This window comes from Macaca mulatta, chromosome 1, assembly GCF_049350105.2.
Source record: "Macaca mulatta isolate MMU2019108-1 chromosome 1, T2T-MMU8v2.0, whole genome shotgun sequence".
NCBI classification, from domain to species: domain Eukaryota; kingdom Metazoa; phylum Chordata; class Mammalia; order Primates; family Cercopithecidae; genus Macaca; species Macaca mulatta.
This window is the reverse complement of record NC_133406.1, coordinates 179408256-179435258: the sequence shown is the minus strand read 5'-3', so window position 1 is coordinate 179435258 and position 27003 is coordinate 179408256. Positions and strand designations below refer to the sequence as shown.

Here is a 27003-nt window from a genome sequence, read left to right as displayed (position 1 = left end):
AGTTAATTTCAGCACTGTAATTGAGCAATGCATTCTGGGAAGTTAAAAAGCACTGTAAGATGAGGAAATGTTTTAGGGACTAATCATGAGAAGAAAGGAGCCTTTCATAGCCCGTATGATGCTGTTGTCAGAGCTAAAGGCAGATAATGATTCGGTAATAATGGCACATTGTGAATATTTAAGCTGAAAAGATTTGGGCAAAATGAACAGACATTGTTGGTTTGTTAAAACTGAACGTTTGGTCTTTGGGCTTCAAAAGCACTCTGAACTCTGTACAACATTTTTGTTCACAAATTTTCTCTAAAACAAGATACTTTTAAAATAAGTTATGTTAAACACTATCACTATATGAAGTTTTAAAGTGATCTACGTGTTTTAATTTTTACTGTAGAAATGGATAGTGTGGGCTCTTTTTTTTGTTATGGAGAAGTTTAAAAAGTTTTATGGTTTTCTTCTTATATATATTGTAAATTTAGTTGACAGAAGCAACACCTTTAAAGAACATTCTCATAGCAATGATGTAAAATATTAAATATAAATCCAAGAGTATCCAATTGCAAAGAAAGTTAAGTAATTTGCATTATGTTTCTAAGGTTTCCATTGTACCGTTTAGAGTCTTGCAGTTGGGTTTCTATGTACCTTGTCTTTTCTCCTCATTAGCATATTTTCAACCTGTTTGTTTTCATTCTTGAAACATCTGTTACGTGCAGATGTATTCAGCTCTAGTTTCCCATTTTGGGGTACATGTTACAAGGAGTTTAAGGGTTGAGTCCTTATAGCCTTTCTTTAACTTGAGAAAAAAGAGAAAAGAATAGAATTGAGCCCTGAGAGCTGAGAGGTATAGTTTCAAACTTACTAACTTTAGTGATGGGTATTTAGAGTCAGTACCACATCTGGTAAAAAGCTAGATTCTATTTTGCTGAAGTATAGGTAAAACACTGTTATGTTGAAATAATGCTTTATAGAACTTTAAAATGTGATTCAATTAGAAAACTCCTTTAGAGTAGGTTTTAAGACAGAATTCAACCTTCATATATGTAAGATATGTATATCTCCAGTGAGCTCTCATTTATTATATATATGCTACAATGACATAAATAATTCCAAGTCTGGTATTTCCTTTATAAATATACTTTTCATGTGCAGTTTTACACAAAGACTGAAATGAAACAGATTTCTGAAGCTATACAAATGTTTTTTCTTGAGGAAGAAATGATTACTTATTAAAAATGGCTTCACAGTTTAAACCAAAATAACTTTTTTTTGTTTCTGCTCTGAAATTATTTTGAAGGGAAAAAATGTTGCCGAATGTTTACACTGACATTCATTTTTACCCATATGCTTTAAATCTGTGTATTTGTTTAACCAAATATTGTTTATTTTTAGAACTGTTTAATCTTTCTTTTTAACTGGAATTTTTTAACAGCAGTTCTTTGAAAATCAAGTTAAATAAAATTTCACTATTTAAAGAACATTTTCTTTAGGAGTTTTAACCAAGAAATAAACCATTTATTACCATTAGGTGAGACTACTCTTTGGCCAGGAAATACAGACCAGAAGCAAAAATAAAATAGAGCAAATGTTTACCAGGAAAATGTTGTGTTGTAATCCAAGCATATTCTTGTGTCACTTTTTTTAAAAAGTAGCTTTAATGAAAGGTATCACATGCAGCTTTAGTAGAAGAACCTTTCCCTGTGCTTTGCAAGGAGACAGAATTTGGATTTTGATGTACCTGTACATACTTACAGTTTTTCAAGTTTCATAAAGGGAAATGAGAATATAAAATGAGGATACTTGGAAACTCCACAAATTTTAACTTATTTTTAGAATATAAGATAAACATTTCAAATTATATTTTTAAAATTTTGTGATCACTTGTTGACTTTCTCTGACATTCCACATGATTCCAGAATTGATTTTTGGAAATATTTTGTCTGAATGTGGAATTCTCATTTGATAATCAACAGTAATTCTATTTAGAATGATAGCGATCCTCCACCTCTTCTCTGTATTTCTGTTTATTAAAATTTACATTTTCTAACTAGACAACTCTGTGACCAAAATCTAGATCATTAGGGTGCTAAACTCTATTAACAAATACTTTGAAGTTTTCTGAGGATATCAACTAAAACTCATCCCAGAAACCTTCTAGAAAAATTAAATTTTGTTTTATAATTAAAACCCATATTCAGAAACCAGCCTGTTTGAAAACTGACCTCTCCACTTACAAATTACCAGATGGTTCTTGCCTAATATGAAGAGAAAAGCTTGTGTTCGAGTTGGGTTTTATTTGGAGGTGGGGAGGACTTTTAGTGCTGATAGGATAGCATTTTACTTATTGAGATATAAACAGTAAGGTCAGTCAGACACTGTGTTTAAAATACAGAAATTATTAAAGACTTAAGTTTTTAATGTTAGTGTAATATTTAAAAATTAGTTTTAAAAATATATTTAAAATTAGTTTATTGTCTTGAACTTAACTTTTCAATTTAATTTTAAACAAGTTTACTTAAGTCTAACTTTTTTTTTTTTTTTTTTTTTTGAGACGGAGTCTTGCCCTGTGGCCCAGGCTGGAATGCAGTGGCCAGATCTCAGCTCACTGCAAGCTCCGCCTCCCGGGTTCACGCCATTCTCCTGCCTCAGCCTCCCGAGTAGCTGGGACTACAGGCACCCGCCACCACGCCTGGCTAATTTTTTTGTATTTTTAGTAGAGAGGGGGTTTCACTGTGTTAGCCAGGATGGTCTCGATTTCCTGACCTCGTGATCTGCCCTCCTCGGCCTCCCAAAGTGCTAGGATTACAGGCGTGAGCCACCGCGCCCGGCCACTTAAGTCCAACTTTTAAAAGCTCAAGTTAATACTAGCCAAAATATATTTCTCAATACTTGTCTCTTATGCTCCATAGAAAAAAGGGTGCTTTTTCGGTGAATTAAGATTTAAATATATATGCATACTGTTGTCCCTCTTGGAGAGAGTCATGACGCATATTAATATATTAGAGGGTCTGAGAACTTTGTTTAAACTAACAGTAGCCAAATTTATTTGTCGGTGGAATCCTTTTTTCATGCAACCCCTATTAACCTCCCAAAACACACTTTGAGAAATGATGCCCTTAACCTTTTCTCTGCTTTTGAGTGAAGAAACTTACTCTGATTCAGTCTTGTTGGTGTAAAAATCATCGTCCTGCTGACCCTTCTGCTTATCTGAAGCCCTTAAAAATTAATATGCTCTAGTCTCCATTCGGTACCAAGTGCCTGTGGTGGGGGACTCTGTCTCAGAAGCAGTGATACTTGATTCAGTTGTCTCACCTCCTCTACTCATCTATCCAGTCCATTGCAATTTACTCTAAGTACTTCAGACTGTGTCCTTGGAAGACAGAGTTGCCTGGAGCTATTCCAAGTTGGCAAAGGGATGTTCTAATAAAGCTCTAAGTGGTACTACTTGCTGATCAAGAGGAGAGGATAAGGGTGTTGAAAATGTGATGCTACAAAGGTCATTTCATGAGGCACTAAAGTCCATTTTTAAAAGGTCTCCACTCCTTTCACCCCATAATTTTGAGTATTGGAAAGATTTACTAATGAAGCTCTTTACTATGTTATCTCTACCAAGAAACAGACTTTAAAAATATATTATTTTCCAGATTCATGACATAGGAATCTATTGAACCCTTCCACCTTAAGTTTGCTCCGTTCCTCAAAATGTTTTTATGACTTATATATTTTGTTTTTTGTTTTTCTTTGAAAAAAAAGTCTGTGAGAAGGAAATTGATTTGAAGGTTTTAACCTAAAATGCAGTAAATACACAATGTAAAGCCATTACATGAGTTTTTATGTCCATAGTCCTTTATTTTTATTTTTATTTTTTTATTTTTGAGACCGAGTCTCGCTCTGTTGCCAGGCTGGAGTGCAGTGGCCCGATCTCAGCTCACACTGCAACCTCCACCTCTCGGGTTCAAGTGATTCTCCTGCCTCAGCCTCCCAAGTAGCTGGGACTACAGGTGCACGCCACCACGCACAGCTAATTTTTGTATTTTTAGTAGAGACGGGGTTTCACCATGTTGGTTAGGATGGTCTCGATCTCTTGACCTTGTGATCTGCCTGCCTCGGCCTCCCAAAGTGCTGGCATTACAGGCATGAGCCATCACGCCCAGCCGGTACTTTTTTTTTTTTTTTTGCATGTGAAAGAGATGGAGCAACTATAGCAGGAAATTTTATTTTGTATTACCAAAAGGAAGTTTACTTGTTCTTATCTATGATTGACATGTTAAGTACTTGCTGAATTAGCACAAATGATTCCTTTTCTATCACAATATATATGTTTGCATCTACCTAAGAGATCTTAGATTTGTGAGTGTATGGAGCCCTCATTAGTATGAGAGATGAATTTATTTCAGTGTTTGAGCTGTTACTGAGCTTAAAATCTTAAAAAACACATGCACAATACAACACCAGCTCTGTAATCTTTTTATCGAGTAGACTATAGTAATTCCAGAAGATTTAACATCGTTTATTAGATGAATGGCTTGCAACTTTAAAGGACCATAAACACATATTTAAAAATTGTTGTAAGTAAAACAGGATTCTGACAGTAATCCATGTAATCTAATTCGCTAATGTATCAGTTGTTAATACTTTTAAGATATCCAGTAAACTAAAATGAAACAGTGGACATACAACAAACATGCGTAATAGAAGAAAACCCAACTCCAACAGGAAAGTAGTATTTGTGTAATATTTAATGTGGTACGATAGTAGCGTTACAAGATTAGTGATCAGCTGGGGTTATTAAACCTAAAGTTTGCCTCATGGTATCGATGTTAAGCAGTCACTTGGTAAAGCCTGGGAAGTAACATGTGCCTCAACAGTTAGCACTTAAAGACTGTGTTTTAACAAGTCTCCAGATATGTATTTACATGACAGACCATACAACACCTTTTAGTGTTATCTGTCAATCAAGATTTAATAATGTTCCTTTATAAAATGTATCTGCTGTTCACTTCCATTATCCTACTCTACTTTGTATTTTTATGTATTTATTAAGAACTCATGGTCACCTGACCATGGCAGCCATCCCCAAACTTCACATTAACCCTGCTTCCCAGGGATTGCAGGGGTCATTTTAACCCCCATAAAACTGAAAGGTCCAAATAATTCAGTCCAAAGATGGTTGAAAAGGGATCTGCAAAGTCTCCTCCCACAAAGAAATGCTTTATTTCATGCATTTGGCAACCACCCCTTCCCATCTTTTTATTTTTATTTTTGGTGAAAGGATTTTACATCAGACAGATATTATTAAAAATTTTTATTTAACACTCGGATGCATTTTATTCTAAAACGAATGCTTGCTCAAGAGTCTAAGAAGGCTTCGTGGGAAGAGCAAAGCAATCTAAGCCATATGTATTGGGCAGGTTGCCAGTTGTTTGCCAATATGCCCAAGCCACCTGGCTGTGCATTCAGCCAAGTATGCCATTCCGACCAGCCAGCTTTAACCTCCCGGCTGCTTTTCAGCACTTAAGAAACTCCAAAGGCCTGGGAGCTGCACTTCATTTCTCCCATGCCAATAGTTTTCACTCAGACAAACTGCACAGCTACACTGACCGGTAACTCTCAAATGCCCATTTTGAATGAGCTCTCCTTTTGTTTAAAGCACCATTCACTGGTGTTGAACCAGTGCCATAAGATGAGTCTGGAGATAGCAGACTGAAACCTTTACCCATATGCCATAGACAGACACTTTGACTGACAAGCAGCATTTTTTTCCCAAGCCTGTAGCGACAGGGTTTTGTGATTCTGGTTTGCTGAGATTTGGATTGGCTTTATTTGCCGCTGGTTTCAATTTTATTTTGGGTGGTTCTAACTTTTAAATGTTTGGAAACGTTTGTTCATTTGGTTTTCCCTTTTTGTTTAGTTTAGAAATTGGTTGAGCTGTTTCATAATTTATTTATCAAGCTTGATTTCATAATCTTTGGCAATCTAGGTCACGAATCATGCAGAACAGGCACGATTTGTCGATGGGATCTTGAAGACTGATTCGTTCTTTTTAAAAGTCACGATACAGACAGCTTTACTCCTGAAAGGTGGTATTCTTTCTTTCATCAGGATGTAAAAATTATAGAATGCCTTGTTTCCCTTTTTGCCTTGGCTCCCAAGAAACTCAGAGATAAATTTAATTCTTAACCTTGGTAAATATTTCAGCCTAGATTTTTGCCCCCGCCGCTTCTCGAACCCCTGCAGTTTTTGTTCATATTTTTCTTCTTTCATAGACTTAAATGTGTTAGTGTGATAATTTACTACATGTTTATGAACCATCTCAAATCATTTTTGGAAGGTTGATGAAGTAACCGGTAAGTAAATAAAACTTCAGATTAGAAACTTTAGTCTATTTGTAATTAAAATCTTTAAATGGACTTTTCTGGTATTGTAAGCAGGTGTTTCAGATTAATTATCTCAGGTTTTAAATAAGGAGAGCCGTGAATATTTAAGCCTAGAAGTTTCATTATTATAAATTTTTGTGCTAGCCTTTGGATGGGCCAGTTTGTTATTTTCCATCACTATTGTGGTCTGTACATTCTCAAGTTGATGCCATTTCCCTCTTCCCGGCTCAATGACCACTATCTCTCAGATCTTGAAGATCTGTTTTGGCTTGGTTCCAATTTAATCAGTCTGAATGGATCCTATTGAGTAACTTGACTCATTCACCCTGCTAAAGAGAGTCTGAATACACTATTTCTGAAGGTTTTTTTAAACCTATTATAACGTTCTTTTTTATTAGAATTGTCAGTCATTTCAGGAAAAACATGTGATATGTATGTATGTGTGTTTTGAGAGTTCATTTTTCATCCCATTAATAAGACCCATTTGAATTGTAGCATTTTGGCCAAAGTCCTGTGACACACTCAACAAAGCCGTGAGCAAGGTGGAGTTGCACCAGCTCACAAGATGGATAGACAGAGCTGGGGGAAGTGTCCCAGCGGGTTTTTGCAGTCTGTCAGAGGAGCTGCAGCTGTAACCACCCATCTGTGCATCCTTGGCTTGGACTGGGCTTCAGTATTGAACACTTACCCTGAAGAAAGATGTTCAAAGAAATGGATGGTGTGGCTCAAATAATAATGGCCAAAATGTGACAGGGTTAATGTTGGAAGAGAAAAACTATTATGTTCCAGAAACTGTGAGATTTAGCTTTTTCACATTTCTAAAATTCTAAAATTTCTGCAATATTTAATTAATTCATTCATTTTTTTTCTGGACCTGGGAGAAATACTGGGTTTTCTGTATTTTTTTTTTAATGTGTACATGAAGGTTTTCGGTGTAATGTTAAATCCAAAAGAATCCTGAAGATATTAGTAGTATTTTTCCTGATTTATGTTTATATCTTATGATTTGAACTTTCTTCATTAGGCAGCCACATTGTATGTCTTTGCTCTCAAATGTTTATTATCTCTTCATTTATTCTGCGATACAAATTTTTCTTTTGAAAACACATGCAACAATAAGCTCAATAATCCTGAACAAAGAAAAGACTATTAATTATTTGTGCCTTTAAAGGTTAATTATTTGAACCTTGAAAGAATATTATAAGAACCCATTAATAACAAAGAATGCAAATATATTGCCCAAAATAATACAAAAATTCTTCTTTTTCATATAGGGAAGGAAATGAATGTTTCATCCGAATTGTCTGAAGTAAGTAATGAATGGAGTCAGAGTAAAAGAAAAAAAAAAGCAACATAATTTTTTCCTTTATTGGAACCAAAATTGCTTAATTCCTCTGTACAAATCAACTTGACCATTTTATTGAACTAAAAAGCAAGATCATGTTAAAGATATTCTTAGAAAGATAAATTACTATTCCATTTTTCTCAATATAACCCCCAAATTACTCAGTCATACATTCTGAAAATAAATGTCTTTTGTATTTGTGCTTGAAATTTTGTGATATATTTATAGTGCAGTGAATTTTTCATTGCATCTTCCAAATATTTTCTCATGTACACAGGCCCCCAAAACATCATTGTTGCTCTAGGTAAGATCTTAGGAAATGTTTTATTAAAATTCCTTGTATTTGATTTTGTTTGATAAGCTCAAACAAAAATGGAATGTTAAACTAGACATCGTCTCAAAGAGAAATCATTGTTGGTTCATTTACTGATTGCCTACCATGCTAGGTGCTATAAGAACCCCATCCTTACTCTGTGACCAAAGTCTGAATCAGGAGCTGTGTGTCTTTCCTTCCTATCCAGCATTCATTTATTGCCTTTTTCAATCTAATTTAAAATATTTTAAATGTTGACTTTTCTACAAAAATATGGGATACCGGTATGAAAACCTTATTAAAAATCATTTGGAGCAAAAAGAATTTGATATAATTTAGCATTGATTCCAAATATTTTAAAACCAGTAACAAAGGAGAATAGGATCCTTCACAGGATAAAATTATCTATGTCATATCAACAGAAAGAATCATACTGAATTGTGAAATATTGGAGTCATCTCCCCTAAGATCAGGGAGAAAACAAAGATGGCTGCTATCACCATTATTATTTAATGTTCTTCTAGAAGTTTTGAACATTGTCAAAATATATGAATTAGAAATAAGAATTATAACTATCTGAAAGGAAGAGATGAAATTATCACTAATTGGAAATGATAGAATTATCTACCTAGACAAAAGTTTTAATTAAAAAGCATTTGGAATTAATAAGAAAATTTAGCAGAAGAGCTAGTTAATAGATTAATATCCCAAAGCCAAAAATTGTGTTACACAGTCATCTCCAATAAGAAGCTGTGACAGAAAAAAGATCTCATTCAGGAGAGCAATAAAAAACAGAGTATCTAGAAATAACCTTAAAATAATTTGACAGTAATTTGATGAAAGGACCTATTATGAAGGGGGTGTTCTGAATTATTAGAGTTACATGAATAGGAAGGAATGGCATCTAATGGTATCACCCGTTAAATATTTCTTTCAAATCATAACCTAGAAGTTATCTCTTACTCCTCTTTAGTGTTTTGTAACTAATCATCCACCAAGTTCCCCGAGTCCACCTTTTTATTAGCATGCAAACTAATTCCTCTCCTATCCCTTGTTTCCTTCAGTTGTAGACCTTTATTATTTCTAGCCTAGACTTTGTAGCCTCTTTTCTTTACTCCCAGTCTTTCTCAATCATCTATCCCTTCATTACACTACTGCCAGAGTGATATTTCTGAAGTAACAACTATTGCTCCTTTGTTAACATACCTTCATTGACTCCCCCTCACCAGCTGTATAAAGTCCACTCTCCTCACCTGCATCCCATTTTTCACACTTGGACACACCATGCTCCAGCTCTCTGTTCTAAGCTGGGTTGCCGTGCTTACAGTTTACCAAGGTGCTGTGCTTTACCAGTGCCTCAGTACCGCAGTGTCAGTGCAGGGCCATTGCGCCTTCTGGTTTCTCTACAGGATACCCTCCATCGAAATGGCTTCATAGCGTGGAAAACTCCAGCTCCTCTTTACACTCAGTTTAGGCATTGGATCACTTGGAAAACCATTCCACACACTTTCTAGCAGTTAAGAGACTTACCTTCCCTGTTTCCTGAGAAGCTTCGTGTACTTCTGCCACAGTACTTACCACACTATACTGTAGCTACTAGTGGCCCCCACTGGAGGGTGAAGCTCCTTGCGTCTCTAGCATGTAGCTCAGTGGCTGGCTCTTTGTTATTTGTCGAAATGTATATTTTTAACAAATTTGATACTCATAAAGTTCTGTGTTTCTGAGATAGTTTTATAGTTATACAGCTGTTTTCCGGAAGTTACTTTAAAATTTCCTGTTTTTTTTTTTTTTTTTTTTTTTTTTTGCGTGTTGTAACTAAGCAATGACTGGATATAAAGTATCACTATATACATATTTGATGTCACCACTGAAGTTTGACCAATGTTTAATGTTTTTTTCAGGAATAAAAATAAAGTCCTGTGAATTAGGATATAAATTGTGTTTATGTTGTCACTGCTTATCATTTCTTTGTTAGCTGTTAGGCCTAGATTAATGTCATTAGGTTATATGCTGAAATTGTAATCACATGTTTTATTTCAAATAGTAAATGACACAATTATATATATGTAAAATTCAGATCCATTCAAAAAATATCCATGTTCTTTTATCTGCTTAGGACTGAACTTGGTGCTATTATATTTAGCTATTGTAAAATAGCTCAGCCTTTAAGAAGGTTGTATATAAGGTAAGACCTGTTTATATAACAGCCAATTTAAGATTAAAAATAGCAGTCTAAGCTGAGTATAGTGGCACATGCCTATAGTCCCAGCTACTCAGGAGGCTGAGGCAGGAGGATTGCTTGAGTTCAGGAGTTTAAGGCTACAGTGAGCTGTGATTGTAACTGAATAGCCACTGTACTCCAGCCTGGGTAACACAGAGAGACCGTGCCTCAATGTAAAAACAAACAAAAAAACAAAACAAGAAATAATGCAATAGTATTGCATTCTGAGAGAGCCGATATCATCTGAGGGCCTATATCACCTATTTTACAGATAAGGAAACTGACTTTCAAAGAAATTCTGTGACTATCATTACCCAGCTGTTAGTGATGGGTTTGAAGCTGGAACCTTAGTTTTCAGTTTCTTGATTGAGGGCTCAAAAAAGAACTCAATATGCAAAAAAGAAATGTAATGCATTGGGAAAGTATAAAACAAGTCCACAAAGATTAAACAGAACAGAACAGTGATTCTGGATTTTTCTAATAGTTTTCCCTTACTTATACCTTTGAAGAAGTAAATATTGAGTAGGTTATATCTGAATAATGAAGCATGGCACTGGGTGGCTCTTTTGTAGCCATTCCACAGCCACTAATTATGACTAATCCAAGTTTACAAATATTCCTCTGAGTGATTGGGCTAGACCCATTTTAACTAAAAGGGAAAATTAAGCCATATATATTATATATGTACATATTTATGTAAAGCATAGTACAGCAATATTACATAAAAGTTTTATTGCTATGAGTTTGAGATGACATGTTGTAAGTGGTAAAGCCACAAGTGAATTATGCAGGTCATCTCAACTAAATGCCAATAAAATGTTTTTACTGTACCACATCATCCGGTATTCTGCCTATGCTACAAATTTAAAGAGAACCAATTTTAGAAATTTCCAGAGTTGTAAAAGTTTTTATTGGCACTATATTTCAAACTTGCTGGCCTGTAAATATTAGTTCCATTAATTGTGGCAAAAATTAATGTACAGAGATTTTTTTAAAAAACACTTGTGACAGGAGTTTTTCTAAAAAACATCTCACTTTCCAGTTTAGTTTAGTTTTTCCTGCTCTAAGTATAAACACTTTCTACTTTCTTCCCTTTTTATGTAAGTTTTTTTTCTTTTTTGAAACCCATCTCAAGCTCCATCTCCAAGAAGCTCTCTGTGGGTACTTACGTCACCCCAAGTTTATTTTTCTGAACTCTTGCTTTTTCACTCATTGCTCATAAATTCATTTGGCAAGAATTTTTCGTTGGGTTTTAACCACCCTTTTAGTTCTGATTTGTTCTATTTTTTTCTCAGAATTGTAATTGAGTGTATGTTGTCTTCGCTAAATAAATTCTAAGCTCCTAGATTGTGTATTCAGTGCCTTTATATTGTCTCTGGACTCTAGAGCACTGCTTTTTAAAAAAATGTTCTTTTTTCCCCCTCCCTTCTTCCTTTCACAGACATTGATTCAGTACCTACTATATTCTTGTCTAAGCTATGCATTGGATTTTGTAGATGAAAGGCAGCCTAGAAAAAAATCTTACAGAAACTATTCTCAAACTATCATGAGCACAAAAATCACTTGGAAAGAATTGTTAAGGAAGTATATTCCCAAGCCTTAAATGCAGAGATTCTGAACTAGGGGCCAAAGATCATACTTCTAAATACCAGGTGATTCAGATGCAGGGAGCCCACAGACCATACTGAGAAACCCAGTTCATAGGTGATGGGAGAAAGTTCCCTAAGTTGACCGTCATAATGCTATGCTATTTAAAAAGGCCTGTGGTAGCAACATACTGCAGGTATTTGAGGAGCCCGGTGGAGGGGAACCTACTGAAACTGGGGAAGTCAGGGGAGTCATGTCATAGTTGTTGCTTACTACTTGTGCTGTGAATAGAAGGATGAATATTTGAATTTATAATTGGATGGAGGTGGTTGAAATCCTGGGGCCTTATGACCTTGAACAAATTCCTTAATTTCTCAGAGTCTGAGTTCCTTTATCTGTAAAATTGGGATGATAGTAACCACTTCAAAGAGGATTTGTGAGAATGAAATTGATAGATATAAGTAAGAAACCTAGCACAGTGCCGACGCAGAGGTACTCAGTCATTAATTACACTTTCCCTTCTGTGCCAGCAGCCCCCTGGGGATAGCTGTGGTATCTCCTTGGGAGGGTGTTTGGCCATGGGTCAGTGTATCCACAAAGCTACAAAATTGGTTTCCGTTACATTGGTTTCAGTAGTTGCTTGGCATAATTTATTATTTATTATTTTCTATTGAGAATCTATAGGTAGATCTACAGAGAGCTGTGAAAATATCTTTGACCTCTTACCTGTTTCTTGTTTTAAATAATCTGGGCAGAAGGGGAAGTGAGAGAATGGCTCTCCTTTCCACACCAAGACCTAACGTAGAAAGTGGCTCCTGGCCGGGCGCGGTGGCTCACGCATGTAATCCCAGCACTTTGGGAGGCCAAGGCAGCGTGCGGATTAACTGAGGTCGGGAGTTTGAGACCAGCCTGACCAACATGGAGAAACCCCATCTCTACTAAAAATACAAAATTAGCCGGGCGTGGTGCTGTGTGCCTGTAATCCCAGCTACTCGGGAGGCTGAGGCAGGAGAATCGCTTGAACTCAGGAGGCGGAAGTTGTGGTGAGCCGAGATTGTGCCATTGCAATCCAGCCTGGGCAACAAGAGTGAAACTCCATCTCAAAAAAAAAAAAAAAAAAAAGTGGCTCCTGAGACCAGAGACCCAGCTTTGTGGTGGTTTTGAATGCTTGATGCTGATCATTCTTGCGTTATGTAGGTATACGTCTGCCTCTTCTGTTCCAATTGCCAACTCTTCTGTGAGCTCCGAAAGTTTGTTTGCTCCTTTGTCTCTACCCACCTACCGTATTACTTTGCCCTTACTAATCCCTTCATAAGCACTAGCATATAAAAGAAAGTAGTCCCTCAGAGAGGCCCCTAATGGTTAGCTCTAGTCCCAGCAAGAGATGCAGTATTTAACTACTTTAGGCAAAAAAAAAAAAAGGTTGTGCTTTTCATATTACCATAAAACTGTCAATATTGCCTCCTTTCTAGCTGTGCTGCTTTAATGGTCTGAGAGTGGATGACTTACAAGTTACTCAAGAAGACTGAGTATGTATTTTGACTTACAGCACTTCCTGAATGGGCTTTTCAAATTAAAATTACAGTTTGTGTTAAGTTGTTTTACTTTTTTTGTTGTTTTTTTTAAAGGTGGCTACATCTGCAGTATTTCCTAAAAATACAATAGCTGTGATTGGCCATGCCAGTTGGCATCTGTCTGTGGTTCCCCTGGCTTCTTGTTTTAGTTCTTCCCTCCTCCTGGTAGGTCCTGTCTTGATCCTAGTCAAGCCTTTATACCCCTTTTAAGACTTCTTTCTTAAGAAAGAAGCTATTCCTACAAAAATAAGTTGCCATTTTGCAATGAAAGGCATAATGGACAGGAGGACCAGTGTTTGTTGAGTGAATAAAGGAGTGAAACTAATACATCACAGGCAATTTTTAAAAATGAACAAAGGTTGGGTGTGGTGGTCCATGCCTGTAAACCCAGAACTCTGGAAGGCTGAAGTGGGAGAATCACTTGAGCCCAGGAATTTGAGACCAGCCTGGGCAACATAGTGAGACCCCATCTCTTTAAAAAAAAAAAAAAAAAAGCTGGGTATGGTGATGCACACCTGTGGTCCTAGCTACTTGGGAGGCTGAGATGGGAGGATCACCTGAACCTGGGAAGTTGAAGCTGCAGTGAGCCTTGATACTGCTATTGCACTCCATCCTGGGTGACAGAGCAAGATCCTGTCTCAAAAAAAAAAAAAGAGAGACAAAAGGTTGATCAGCTTCATTTGTAAGAAAAAAGACTGAGTTGACTCCCCCACTCAATTGAAGATTGTCTTGTTATTATAGAGACACATAGTGGTTTTAGGTTAGTGCCTGACAATGTGGATGACAGATCAGTGGGGAATGATACGTTATTTACATGGTTCTGAACTTCCCTTTCCTCCTCTTACCCCCACCTTGGGGCTGCTCTTATGTTCTACTGCTGATTCAGAACATGTTAAAAACAGCCTGAAACGGGCAATTCATCTGCATCCAATTCAAGGTATACTTATCATTTTGAAGAAAAGTCCGTCTTTAAAAAAAAAAAAAAAAAAAAAAAAAAAGTGGAAAGAGAGGGTAGAGAGAAGCCAATTTCTCTAGGTCAGTATCAACATGGGAACGGCCATTCTATTTAGAGCTGACAAACCCAGTAGCCATCTGAGAGAGTTCTTTAGCTAAATAGGTGTGAAGCAGAGGCTGTATCTTGAGGGTACTTGTAGTTAGGGTCCCCAAACATATGGCACAAGGTATCTTTGAACAAAATAACAGACGGCAATGTTTGCTCTGTGCTTTTAAGGCAGGTGTTTTATAAAATTTTTACATTATTTATTTGATGTGATTTCTCACAACGTACTTCATCACATCTAAACCCCAATCATGACCCTCACCTACAAAAATATTACACAGAGGAACAGAAAATGCCGAAGTTGTAGGGCTAACAAACACCTTCCAAGCCACACTTTGGCCTAATAGTATTACTTGGATATGTTTTTAACAGGTACTAAACACAATTTTTTTTTTTCAAGAAAGGATTTCTTTCTTGTTTGTGATTATTTTGTTATTTTTGCGACTTCTTTCTTTTGCTTATTGTCTAAAATAGCTCAGTGTATTCATCAGTGGTATTAACATGTGAAGGACATAACCAAGGACTTAGTCCATAGGCAGATATGGTCCATTTCTCTAATCATTTCCTGCCCAAAGAGCTATGGCAATCACTCTTTTGCTTGTCACCAGTGAGAATATCTTAAGAAAATTAAATTTTCTAAGAAGAAAATAAAACAACCTCTTTGAAGCCATAGCCAATGACTCTTTCATACTTTTATACCAGAGACTGAGGTGTTTCATAATTGTGGAATGAATGAATTAACACATATCTAGGACCCTTCTTCTCAAGTCCAGTCTAATATAAGCTCCTGGAGGGTGGTGACTTTTTGTGTCTTGTTCACTGCTCTATCCCTAGCACCTTGAACATTGCATGGCACATAGGAGATGTGCCTCGCCTCTCCACTCCCATGTTGAGTGAATAAATGATCAAAGCATTTCTTAACCCTAAAATAGTTGGTGATATCTCTCATTTGCATTATTGAGAACCTCAAACTTACACAGCCATGTCGCAAGTCAAAGGAGTCTCCCAGCTCAGCAAAATATGCACTTATTATTATTTTAATTTTTTCTTTCCATAGGTTATTGGGGAATAGGTGGTGTTTGGTTACATGAGTAGGTTCTTTAGTGGTGATTTGTGAGATCTGGGTGCACTTACTGTTTCCAAGTAATTCTGTTAAACCAAAGGTAATATGAGAAGCTCATCTTTGTTGGATGACATTAGCAACAGAAGAATTAGTTTGACAATTGACTGATAAATCTCTGTGACAGAGAAAATATTGTGCTTACATATATTAAAACAAATTCAGAAAACAAATAGTGTTCTCATCATTGACAGAATAGGTAAAAGCAAGCAAACAAACAAATAAAATCCATTGTGGGTTTTTTTTTTAATCAACAGAATCAACAGGAAATAAGCCCTATTGTTTCTTCATTAGTTACTCTGTGCAAATTTTTCTCCTCTCCCATCGCTGTTTTCAAATATGGATTTCAAGATGCGCTATTTTGTGCGTTTCCTACATTCTTATTTTCATTCTTGCACCTGCTGTAGGATCTTGATTTACCCTTACCACTTTGCTGTGCCTCAGCTTTCCCAGATATAAAATTGGCATCACAGTACTCATCTACCTAGCAAGGGGGCGGGGAATATGAGACTTAATTAGTGAACAGCTGTAAAACCTCTTGAGATAGTTCTGTGAGTCAGAATGGAAGTGCATCATTATTAATCATCATTATTATTGTTAGTATTTTTAAATGGCTCAGAGCCGTCTCTAAATTTAGTAGTAAAATGAGTTCATCTAATAATTCTTTCTATGTACATGCTCTGTGGTCATGCATTTCACAAATTAAATGGCAGAATACTTGTAGGATATGATTATAATGATCCAAGTAAATGATCCTCAACCAATTCAAGACTATGTGATTAAGACCCCAAGGAGCTAAAGCAAGCAGTTTGCTTTGTTACCTTTTAGCTTCTCGAATAACCCATTTTGTGTTAATTTATGTGAAAGGGAAGAAGTTAGCTCTTTAAAAATTAACTTGGAGTTTTCTGTGTCATTAGTTTGGAATTTGGGAGTAAGTGGGTTACTCCTTAATTTCCAAATAAATCTATCTGTAACACCTTGTCCATAATCTACATTTAAATGGTTTCAAATATGATTGACCTAGCCTCCTAGCAGTTGTTGAGTCGAGCATAATTTATGAACTTTCAAACTCATATGCAGTACCTTCAAATATCATCAGAAAAGAAAATCATATGTATTAGTTTTGCAGTTGTTCCCTTGTCTCCTCCTGTACCCTTCTGTCAAGAAACTGCATTTGTCTCTGAGGTTATGTTGCAAGTCAATGGAGAATTGCCTTCTACTGTACACTGTTTGGTTTCAGCTTGAATTATCTCAGGCAGACATCCTGGCTAGCTGCAGTGCAAGCTCACAGGGCTCAAGCCTGAGAAGACTTAAGTTTGGCAGCCCACTAAGTTAAGGATGAGAAAAGAAAAAAGAAATTCTATCTTTTCTGGTGCTTTTGCCCTCTTGGTTTCTCCACTAAAAATCAATAGCATGGTCGATAGTTGGTTTTGAGTTGTTCACTACATGCTGGAGTTTTTCTGATGTAAACCTTTGGTGTCTGGGCTTCAGACATTCTAATGTGTCAGGGAAAGTTTGATAGCTGTCACAGCTCTCCTGGGTTACATTTTATTCCCACGATAGCCTTTGTCATTTGAGAACAGAAGAACAGATCAATTTTTATACCATTTAGTTGTTGGGGGAATTTCTTTTCCATAAATTTTTCTTTGAAAAATTTACAATATTTATTTTCCTTCTTCACAGCAAAGCAAATAAAATGAAATCTTTTCATTAATGAGTATTTTAAAATAAAAGCATTCCCAATCTTGCTCTAAGTTGTTAAGACTCAGTTATATCCTGTTCAAGATTTCTCACATTCCTTTTGCATGACTTGGAATGACACTTTTAATTTTAAATGTATCCATTTGGGAAAACCTGGTGTCTTTTCTTAGTAGTACTCTAGAATGGCAATATCAGGAAGAATAAAGTGGCACAACAACAACAGCTCTAATGCTCGTGTGGTTTTAATGCAGATTTTGGTTTCTTTGAAACTAAATGATTACTTTTATGGGTACCAAATAATTATGGATAATGAATAATTATTACAGGTGATGTCTGTTAAAAAGTTTTTATTTTTATTTTGAGTCTTCTCTATGAAATCTTTTGTTATCAGGACTATCAGATAGCATTAATTAAATAAATCATTAATTTTTTCTTCTGAAAATATTTTTAGTTGCTTATCTATCTTTTCCTTCATTCTAATATGTATTCTTCTTCAACATAATAACTCTTATTGGAATTATCCTTGATAAACTTGAGGTAACTTCTTGCATGTTGAATGACTATAAGATGATAAAATTGTGTTTGTAAGGTGGCTTAAAGTTTTAAAAGATAGCTTTCTAAGTGAAATAATTGTTTGTATAAAATTGTGTTGAAACAGCATCTTATAGAGGAGCAAATGCTATGTCTTTAAACACTTAATATATTATTCGAAATAATTGTCAAATATTTGAACAATAATATTTAAGAAGAATACTAGAATTGGGCGTCTTTTCATCAGATAGTGTTAGATATCAACTATGCTGTATTAATTGAAAGGATTGGGTATAATCTTGTAAAGAAACAGGAAAATTCTGGGCTTTCCTCTCTAGTGAAAATATATCATTCATGTCTTTCATTACCGTGCTATAATTATGGTAAGTGAAGCAGAACGAGATCGATAGAGCAATTTATCAATGCATTCCAAACTATTCTAGCATGGTTTGCGTCATACCACTGCAGATACTGTCATTCAATAAAGAGACATCTAATAGTATAAAGACTTCAGAAGGATCCATTTCAGCATAGTGTCTTTCTATGTGATACTCTAATTTTGATCATGGTTTAACTAATTGTCTCGCTCTGTATAGTATTAAGTGAAGTAAAATGTTTTCTCTGTGGAATATCAATAGAAATTTTGAAATTCAGCCTTCAAGTGTAAAAAGCACTGCAATAGTGTAAACATTGTTATTAATGCATGGCTTTAGCCTTTTTCAGTGCCATTATGAGTTATACCACCAGTGAAACTAGAATACAAGTCAGGTATCCATCATGCCCCCAAAAGCATTAAATCTCAAATAACAAATATTGGCTAGGAACGTTATTTAATGACTCCAGATTTTTGTCTTTTAACATCAAAAGATTCAAAATTCTTTAGGCTTTATCCTCATATTTATGATTTAACTGTAAGAGTAGGTTCACAGACTAGCTCATTTAGACTTTTTTTTTTTTCACAAACCATACACAATAGGGTCTTTTTTGTAAATCATAAATCTTCCCCCCATACTGATACAATATTAAATATTGATAACAATAAAGAGCAGATACTGAAGTATACGTGAAAGTTATTTAGTTCAGTATGGACAAAAGATATTTTCAAATTACTGAATTGTCATTTTCTTTTTTCATGTGGTATGAAATTATCACCCACTGTCATTTTGGTTAATTCAATTTTCTACAAAACTATATAGGTCTGGTATTGATGCCAGAGTCACACCAGTGCGAAATTGTCATTTGTATTTCAGGTTTGTAGACATCGAGAAATATTTGCAAGGACAGAGCTTATTTTTTATTGAGTTAGAAATGTTGAAACGTAAGGGAAAAGAGTAAAGTTAAATATGACAACTTTGTCAGAAAATTGTATACATAACTCTTGATTTTGGAAAAATCAGCACCTGCAAGTTTTGTCTTTTTGGGTTTTTTTTTTTTTTTTTTTTTTTTTTTAGTCTAGTTCATAAGATTACATGGTTTTGGTTTATAATTTCTTTACCTAAGGAGAGTTTTGTGCCACATGACTCCTTAAGAGAGTTTCCATGAGCTCATAAAACATGAAATGGGACAGTCTGAAATATTGTGATCATTTTCTAGAATTATACCTGATGGAATGTGATGACAGCACCTCTCCCTTCTATTTCATATCTTGAATTTGAAAGCACTTGGGAATGTGTTGATGTCAATCATGGCTGTGTTTTTGGCCATCTTTCTTTCTTTATATCTTCCACTTTCCTACTCACTGGTGCCCTTCTGATACTGTTTCTTAAGAGCTTGTCTGTTAAAGGGTTAAAGAATCAGATTTTAAGCTGCTTTCGTGCAATGTATTTAAGTTAAGGAAATTGGGATATCATTACCTCAGTGAGGATGTTGTAAATTGTTTTGTTGGCAAGATTTATTGGGGGTTATTTTACCTGATATCACATTGTATTGTTTAATGTGGACTATTTTTAACTAGCATTCTATTTAAACAGTGTCAGCGAATTCTGAGAGCTTGCCAAACAAATTCTCAAAATGGTTGCCAAGCTGTAAGATGGCTGCCAAGGTCTGAGCACACTGAACAGGTTCAAAATGGTGACCAACTTCTCAGAATTTGTTGGTCAGATTCCCCCACTGTCAACCCCCTCCCCCCACACAACTATCACCCAAAAAGGAAGGAAAAAAACCACAAACCCGAAGATGCAAGACTTGGCACCATCTCCTTGGCACGAGTGGCTGTAGTGTCATCCAGAGATTCAAGTAGTCACCGCGTACTACTTGTTTCACATGCTTGGCAGAAGACTATTCAGAGGAATACATGAGGTGAAAAACCACTGTAAAATAACATGGCCATTTTCTTTACCTTATCTAATATGCACCAAATAATTCTTTAGAAAGGGGGAAAAAGCCTAGACAAGGCAATACTTTCAAAGAGCTTTCTAAATGAGATCGAAGAGCGTTAACTAAGACTTCAGGCTGTGCCTTTTTGTACTGCTTGCCTAAAGTGGCACAAACTTTATATACAACAGGTTTAAGATTTATTTTAGTTTTGCATTTGTTTACTTAAGTTTATAGCAATTGCTTTCTGGCAGTTGTGGTACTTAGCAGATTGAAATAAAATCATAAGGGTGAATTAAAACATACTGCTGTTAGTGCTGATTAGAATTTTAGCTTAGTGTAAATACCGGATGCAGGGTCCAACTTTTCAGACACTTGGCATGAGCTCAATAGGGATCTCCAGGCTACACAGGAGACAGTGTGTGTGTGCTTGGATGCTTTTAAAATTCTTGGATAGGTGGAGCATACTACTTCTGCTGGCATGTTGGTTCATTGTGCTGGCTGCATAATGTGCTTGGATTCCAAGGTAGATAGAAGAAGCTGAGGAAATGGTAATAAGGGAAGATAGTTTGAACTTAAAAAACAAAGCCTGGAAAAAAGAATTTTATTTGAACCCTCTGCAGTTTGTACTCTGTGATATGGTTAATTATATAAATAACCAGTACCAAACTAAGCTGAAAATGGCAGGATTTGTAGTAGTTTGAAGAGTGACCTCATAGTGAATATGTTTCCACAAGTTGTTGAAATTTTTCTGTGTGATACTTAAAAAAATAGATAAATTAACTTCTCCAGGCAGTTAGTTTAGTCAGTGAATTCCTGAAATAGATCTTCTGTTTAATATCAGCAATGGACTAGGTTTTATATTCTGATTGAGACCTGCATTCCTAAAGATAGTTTTTAGGTGATAAAACATTTTATTTAATGCTTAAGAAGCTGTTAAAAAAGGCTGGTTGTCATGAAGGTAGTGATGTTTTGTTTTTATCTCAATTGGTAATGGAATCAGCTAGTGATAATAATATATAGCAAGATAGTTTATATAGCTTGAGTTTTGAAAAATCTATAGTTTTAGGATTTGTTCAATCATGGAGCCCCTAGGTGGTGTGTACGTTTTATATATTCTTTATCACAAGAGGTAGCCAGGAAATGTGACTTTCCGGTCCTTTTTTTTTTTTTTTTTTAACTGATTTTCTCCTGCCGTTTAGGCAACAATGTTTGTAGCCATCGAAGCTTCTCGTATGTTTATTTCTAGTCTTTTCTCGCCTAATAAGCAGTTGTCAACCAAGGCCCAATCATTCAATAGGTAAAACCAAATGTTATTGACAGAGCTGAAATCTGAACTCTGTATCCTTCAGCATAAAAGATCAATGTTCATTAAGATCCTTCAGTTCTGGAAATTTCAGCATAGAGCTATGGAGGCATTTAGAGGTTAGCAGGGCAACTGTGTGATATACAAGGTGTGTAGCAGATCCCTTCATACATATTTCCAGAGTATATTTGTAATGTTATATATTACAAATGTAAAATAGTTTAGAAGTCTTTCTTGCCAATTCTTACATATCGTACTATAAGTTAGTGACAAGGAACCAAAATAAAACCTTTCTTTTTAAATTAGAAAATCAAGAGTTCACACCTCATTACAGTAAATCATAGTGCATTTTAAATCTTCATATTAAGAATGTGTAAGTAATACTGATTGTTACTTGTCAATTTTGTTGGTTTTTTCTATTACATATTCATTGATGATTTATTCAGATGACTAACGTTGTAGCTGAGGCAAAAATTAAATCATTTTAAAATATGCCATTTTTACTTATTCATAACAAGTTATGAGTGTGTAAGCAAGTAGAATTTTTTCAAATTGTCTGAAGCATGACAAAATTCTAGATTTATAGTATAAACTGCCAATCAAGCAATGTTTAGGTAGGTAGAATAAGGCATATTTTTGCAAATTCCCACATCACCATTCTTGCTTATATGAAAAAGCATAGTACTTTTTAGTATTTTGAGAGAAACTTTATTCATTTTGCTTTTGTAGACACAGTTCATGTTTTAAATTAGTGAATTGCAGAAATCTTTTCTTTAGGAAATTTTTCTATTAGTTCTTCCAAAGTGAGTATTTTACTTTAAAAGAGTTGTTTGTGTTTTCAGTTTATGTGGTGGTATATTTAGCATTTTACCCTTTTCTACATAGCATACACGTATAATTAGTACATGGGGTGTATGTGTATGCTGGTGTCTACCCAAGTATGTATCGAAATATAAAATTTACTTTCTATATAGTAGCTTTCTGCATAGGGCAACCCAAACAGCTGTTATTCCTTTTTATAGCTTCTTTAATCTATGTGCCAACAAGTCAGTTTACAAAATCTGTTTTGTTGATGACTGCTGCGATAATAATTGTGGTGTTTTGTGGCTTGGCAAAAGGCTGGGGTCTCCTCTGAGGACTCTTGCCAAAGGCTTTGAAGGGGTTGAGGTGGATTCACTGCCAAAATGAGTCACCACTCTCTATTTTATTTAGTGTCCTTCTGCCAAGGCCTTAGACACTTTCTGTTTTCATTCTTTTGTAGGCTTTCCTCCCCACATTGTGGTTTTCTTCACAGCCAGAGGCCTGGGTCTGCCAGGATAGGTGAGAGAGGCTGTGTGTAGGGAAGGAAACTCAAGGGCTAGGGATTTAGCTGTTGTATACCTTGAATGTATATGTTAGTTAAATTATATGGTTATAACTTATAAATGATGGACTTAAATAATCTAGTACATTATAGTCACCTGGGTTTGAGTCAGACCTTCTCAGAAGAGTATTATTTACTTTTAAGTAGGATTCAAATAATGTAACAGTATTTTAGTGATTTTCATAATTGATTATTTAAAAACCCTAGATTATTTGTGAGTTCTGGCTAGAGGCCTAAATCTTGAATTTTTCCTCAAACAAAAGAGTATCATCCTCCTTCTTTTAAATGGTGTAATAATTTACTTCACATAAATGCATTTTCTACATACACACCTAATAGACTTCAGGGAATTATGCTAAAATTTTATTTCTACCTGTCTGGATTTAAATTGTCAACCATTAAGTAGACTGAGCAATATGAATTGCTGGTCTATTCGCTGAGATATATTTGAGATTTAAACATTTTTTCTTCATTAAATACTTTCAGTAGATTGAAATAAATGGAACTAAATGTCCTCTTGCTAGGTTTTTCAACTCAAACATACATTATGTATAGAAAAATGGCTGGGATGAATTTGAGTCTTCAAAATGTAAGCAAAAATGGTATTTCATGCATTAGTATGAGGAGGACATAGTTGGGTTTTTGCTAACTTTCAACCTAGAAAATTTAGATGGCTTTTTCTTAACTAAAAGCTATGACACCATCCTGAAATCTTATAAACTATGTATGTAGAATTAAATTGAGGGGCATAGTTTTTGTTTTGTAAGTATTCATTCATTGTGTTAGCTTTTTAAACATCGTATACACAGTAAAACTTCATTATAACATCCCCTGAAAACATTTCCATAAATATAAAGTAAATTTTCAAAGTTCAAAGTCCTAACTATAGGCATCAAAATGTTTTCCATATATTATGGTCCAAGCTTTTGTTCTTCAGGGAAAAAATGTTATAAAAATGGTTTTAATACTTTGTTTACAAAATAAATTATATTAATAATTGATTATTATTTTTCATAAATATTTCAGTTAGAAAACATAATTACATAGGTAAAGAGTGAGATAATATTGGCATAAATACTGATCTCATTATATTCTACAAAGGTCAGTGGTTAGTATCCAATAAATTAATATATGAAAGTCCTTTGTAAACTGTTAAATATTTAGATATCAAGACATTTAGGGTTCATTTATTTTTTTTTTAAACTTTGGATTATCAAATTCTCCTCTCTGTGCATCTACTTCATGGTTTTCACTTAAAATGGCAAAAATAAGAAAATAGAAACAGTTACTAAAAACCTGTAGTCATTCTGTGATATAAATTCATTTGGAATTTAAATACTTAGAGCTCACGGCAAGAGTCCAAGACAGAAATTCTTTTGGATGATCTGTAAACCACTCAATCCCTGGTTAATGCTCAAACCATGTGAAAAGTTCCAGGTGAAATTCACTATGAGCCTTGTCTGAACCCCATAAACTGAGTGAAGTCCTATAAACCCGTATGAACCCCAAAGAATCAAAATAACTAAAGCTGGCACATAATTAAAAACCACTACTTTCTAGTGGCAGCTTTGTGTGTCCACAGTTTGAGGACAAGCATTTGGAAGTGAACTGTTTTATTTCGAAGGTATGAATCATAAGCTACTTAGTATTTAAATATAGTTATCCTGTTGTGAAAATCTAATAATAATGCTGTTTAAAAAGAGGAACTGGAACTTCTTTATAAGTATTAACATTTCCAGGATCTCTTGGAAAGTTGCCAAGACATAAATATAGTTGTAGTAATGATTGTTGTTTTAGGAGTGGAATTTAACAGTAGATATGTTCATCAACATTATTTTGAAAAAGTAACGTTATCTTGGATTTGTACTAACCTTTATGTCATATACTTAAAATGCGACTCTTGATACATCATTTCTTATGATAGTGTGGGTTGATAGAAGCTAGGTATTATGGTTCTCTTTAGGCAGAAAGAGAAACAGAACCCCTGATCATTTGAGTCACTTGGCTTTCAACTAGTTGCATGTCTTCAGATACAGTATATTAATCTTTGGGGGCATCAGTTTCCTCTTCTGAAAAATGAAGGGATTAGACTAAAACGACTTCTCAGATTCCTTCCAACTCGTATAAAAAAAAAAAAAATCTGGAAGCAACTATCTTTGTGTCATTGTCCATAATATCCCCTTCAAAGATGGAATGACTGATTTTTGGAGGACACATTGTAAATCACTAGGCTAATTTCCCTTATTAATTATTGCAATCAGAAGTATAATCGGTGTTAATGTGTACCAAGTACTTACTCCTAGACATCGCCTGCTGGGCTCCTGATGTGAAATTGGCTCACTGGTTCGTCTGTAGTTCTTTATTAGTAGCCTTGGTATCTTAGCATATTAGTAATTTTATTAAGTTGACTAAGCATCGCATTGTATGAGGTTTTATAGGCCAGTGTCTTGGATGCTCAAGAATCCTGAAGTCATTCCCTTTGCCTGTAAATGTTGACCGTGAACCAAAACGAGCTCTGTCAGTCTCTTATCCATTTTACTTTTTTGACCGTTTGTCTCACGATAGGTTTTGTAAGCATTAAGTAATTTTCATACATCATCTGTTTGTCCATTCATTCTTCCAGCCATCTGCCATGTACTGGCTTTTGGGCAGTGGGAAGAGCTAGATGAGGAAGAAATGCATCTTTTCTTAAAGGAGCTTACAACTCCCAAAGTTACAACTCTATCACAAAAAGAGTATCAAGACACAACTCAAGTTCGTCACCTGAATGCCACTGATAAAGATTTCCAGATGGACAAAGCATTAAGCTGACACCAAGTGAAATGTGTACTTCACAGACTTTCATGTGTCATTGCGTGATATGCAGTGGCACTCTGAAGAACTGGGCTTTCAGAATGTATGTGTTTGCTCCGGTTCTTGGTACAGGGAGCAGTATCTTTGGAATAGTCACAACATACACCACACCACACTAGGTTCTATCTGTTGCAGGGTCAGCTCATTAAAGCTACTTTCCGGGTCCTCGTTAATGTCATGCGGGCCTTGTGACAGGTGTTACAGCTCCCAGCCTGGCACAGTCTATTGGGAGTGTGCTGTAATTGCTCTTGATGCCACACTTAATGGGTGGGGGAAGAAAGCAGCATTATGTGTGAGGAGAGGTGAGAGGGATGCCCTCGGGCCATTGCTGACATCTGGTCACCACTCCTGTTTTGCTGGCTTGTCTGTTTGGTGCCTACAGATATTGGGCCTTTGAGTTGAGTTTGCTGCCACCACTGGGTTCCTTGCAGCCATCATTATTTCACAGCTGGGCCATGGTTTTAACTTGGAAAAAGGGCATTCATCTCAGGGCCAGAAATGGTCTACTGCCAACATGATCCTGAGAACTTTCTTAGTTTAATAAATGAGAGAATAAGTATCCTCATGAGCTCCTTTATCAAGTGTTTCCTGGTTTTGAGCTTTTTTGTTTTTAGGGAGAGAATGTTATCTCTCATCGTTATTTCTGAACCCTTAAAGGACTAAATTTCCTTTTCAAGAGTTTCAAGTATTTCTTGTACATGTGTGCGGTGATAAGCAAACATTAGTCTGAGGAAGTTCTGAAAAATCTAATTGAGCCAGCATTTACCAAGCCCTTCTATGTCAGCTACTGAACTAGGTGCAGGGAAAAAAATAAAGGTCCTCAACTAGCTCTCCCTCAACTAGCTGTCCCTCCAGCTGGAGAACCAAACCTCTGCATAATTAACCATAATAATGGGCAGATAGATTCAAGGGAAAATGCGGTAAAGTATGTAATATCACGAGTGCCGTTTTCATCTGTGTGCACAATTATGCAAGCCTTTTAACTAAAAGGCTTGGGTGAGATGGATTTTGTAAAACTTAATGCACAGAACTTCTTGAGCAGAAATTAGACAGTTCCCTAATATTAAAACACAGCCCTGAGAGGTAGTGTTTCAGGCTTTCTGGAACCCCCAAACTTGAATTGGTCCACAGAACTAAATTAGAAGTAACCACCTTTCCTTATGATGTGTGATTTCTCAAATAGTGGCATCTGCCCAAAGCTCTATGTTCTTTTGTTTAGAGCAGAGCTGCTTCCTATTGTTAAGTTGCACCCGAGAGCTCTGAGACAATTAATGAAGGGGATTTAAATGTTTATTTAAAGGTAATCCCAAAATGTTTGTTTGTGAAAGATGCCGTACTGCAGTCC

The 27003-nt window shown here is 35.6% G+C and overlaps 1 protein-coding gene and 2 long non-coding RNA genes across 15 annotated transcripts in view; all 3 read left to right on the top strand.

Annotated features, from left to right (window-relative positions):
- The window catches only part of NFIA (nuclear factor I A), a 597699-nt gene that overhangs the window by 358247 nt on the left and 212449 nt on the right, over positions 1 to 27003 (top strand). The window lies entirely within an intron of this gene.
- The window catches only part of LOC144333116 (uncharacterized), a 53668-nt gene that overhangs the window by 17274 nt on the left and 9391 nt on the right, over positions 1 to 27003 (top strand). The window lies entirely within an intron of this gene.
- On the top strand, positions 2517 to 4702 carry LOC144333147 (uncharacterized). Its single transcript, XR_013401547.1, has 2 exons — positions 2517 to 2651; positions 3984 to 4702. It is a non-coding gene; the product is annotated as an uncharacterized LOC144333147 (long non-coding RNA).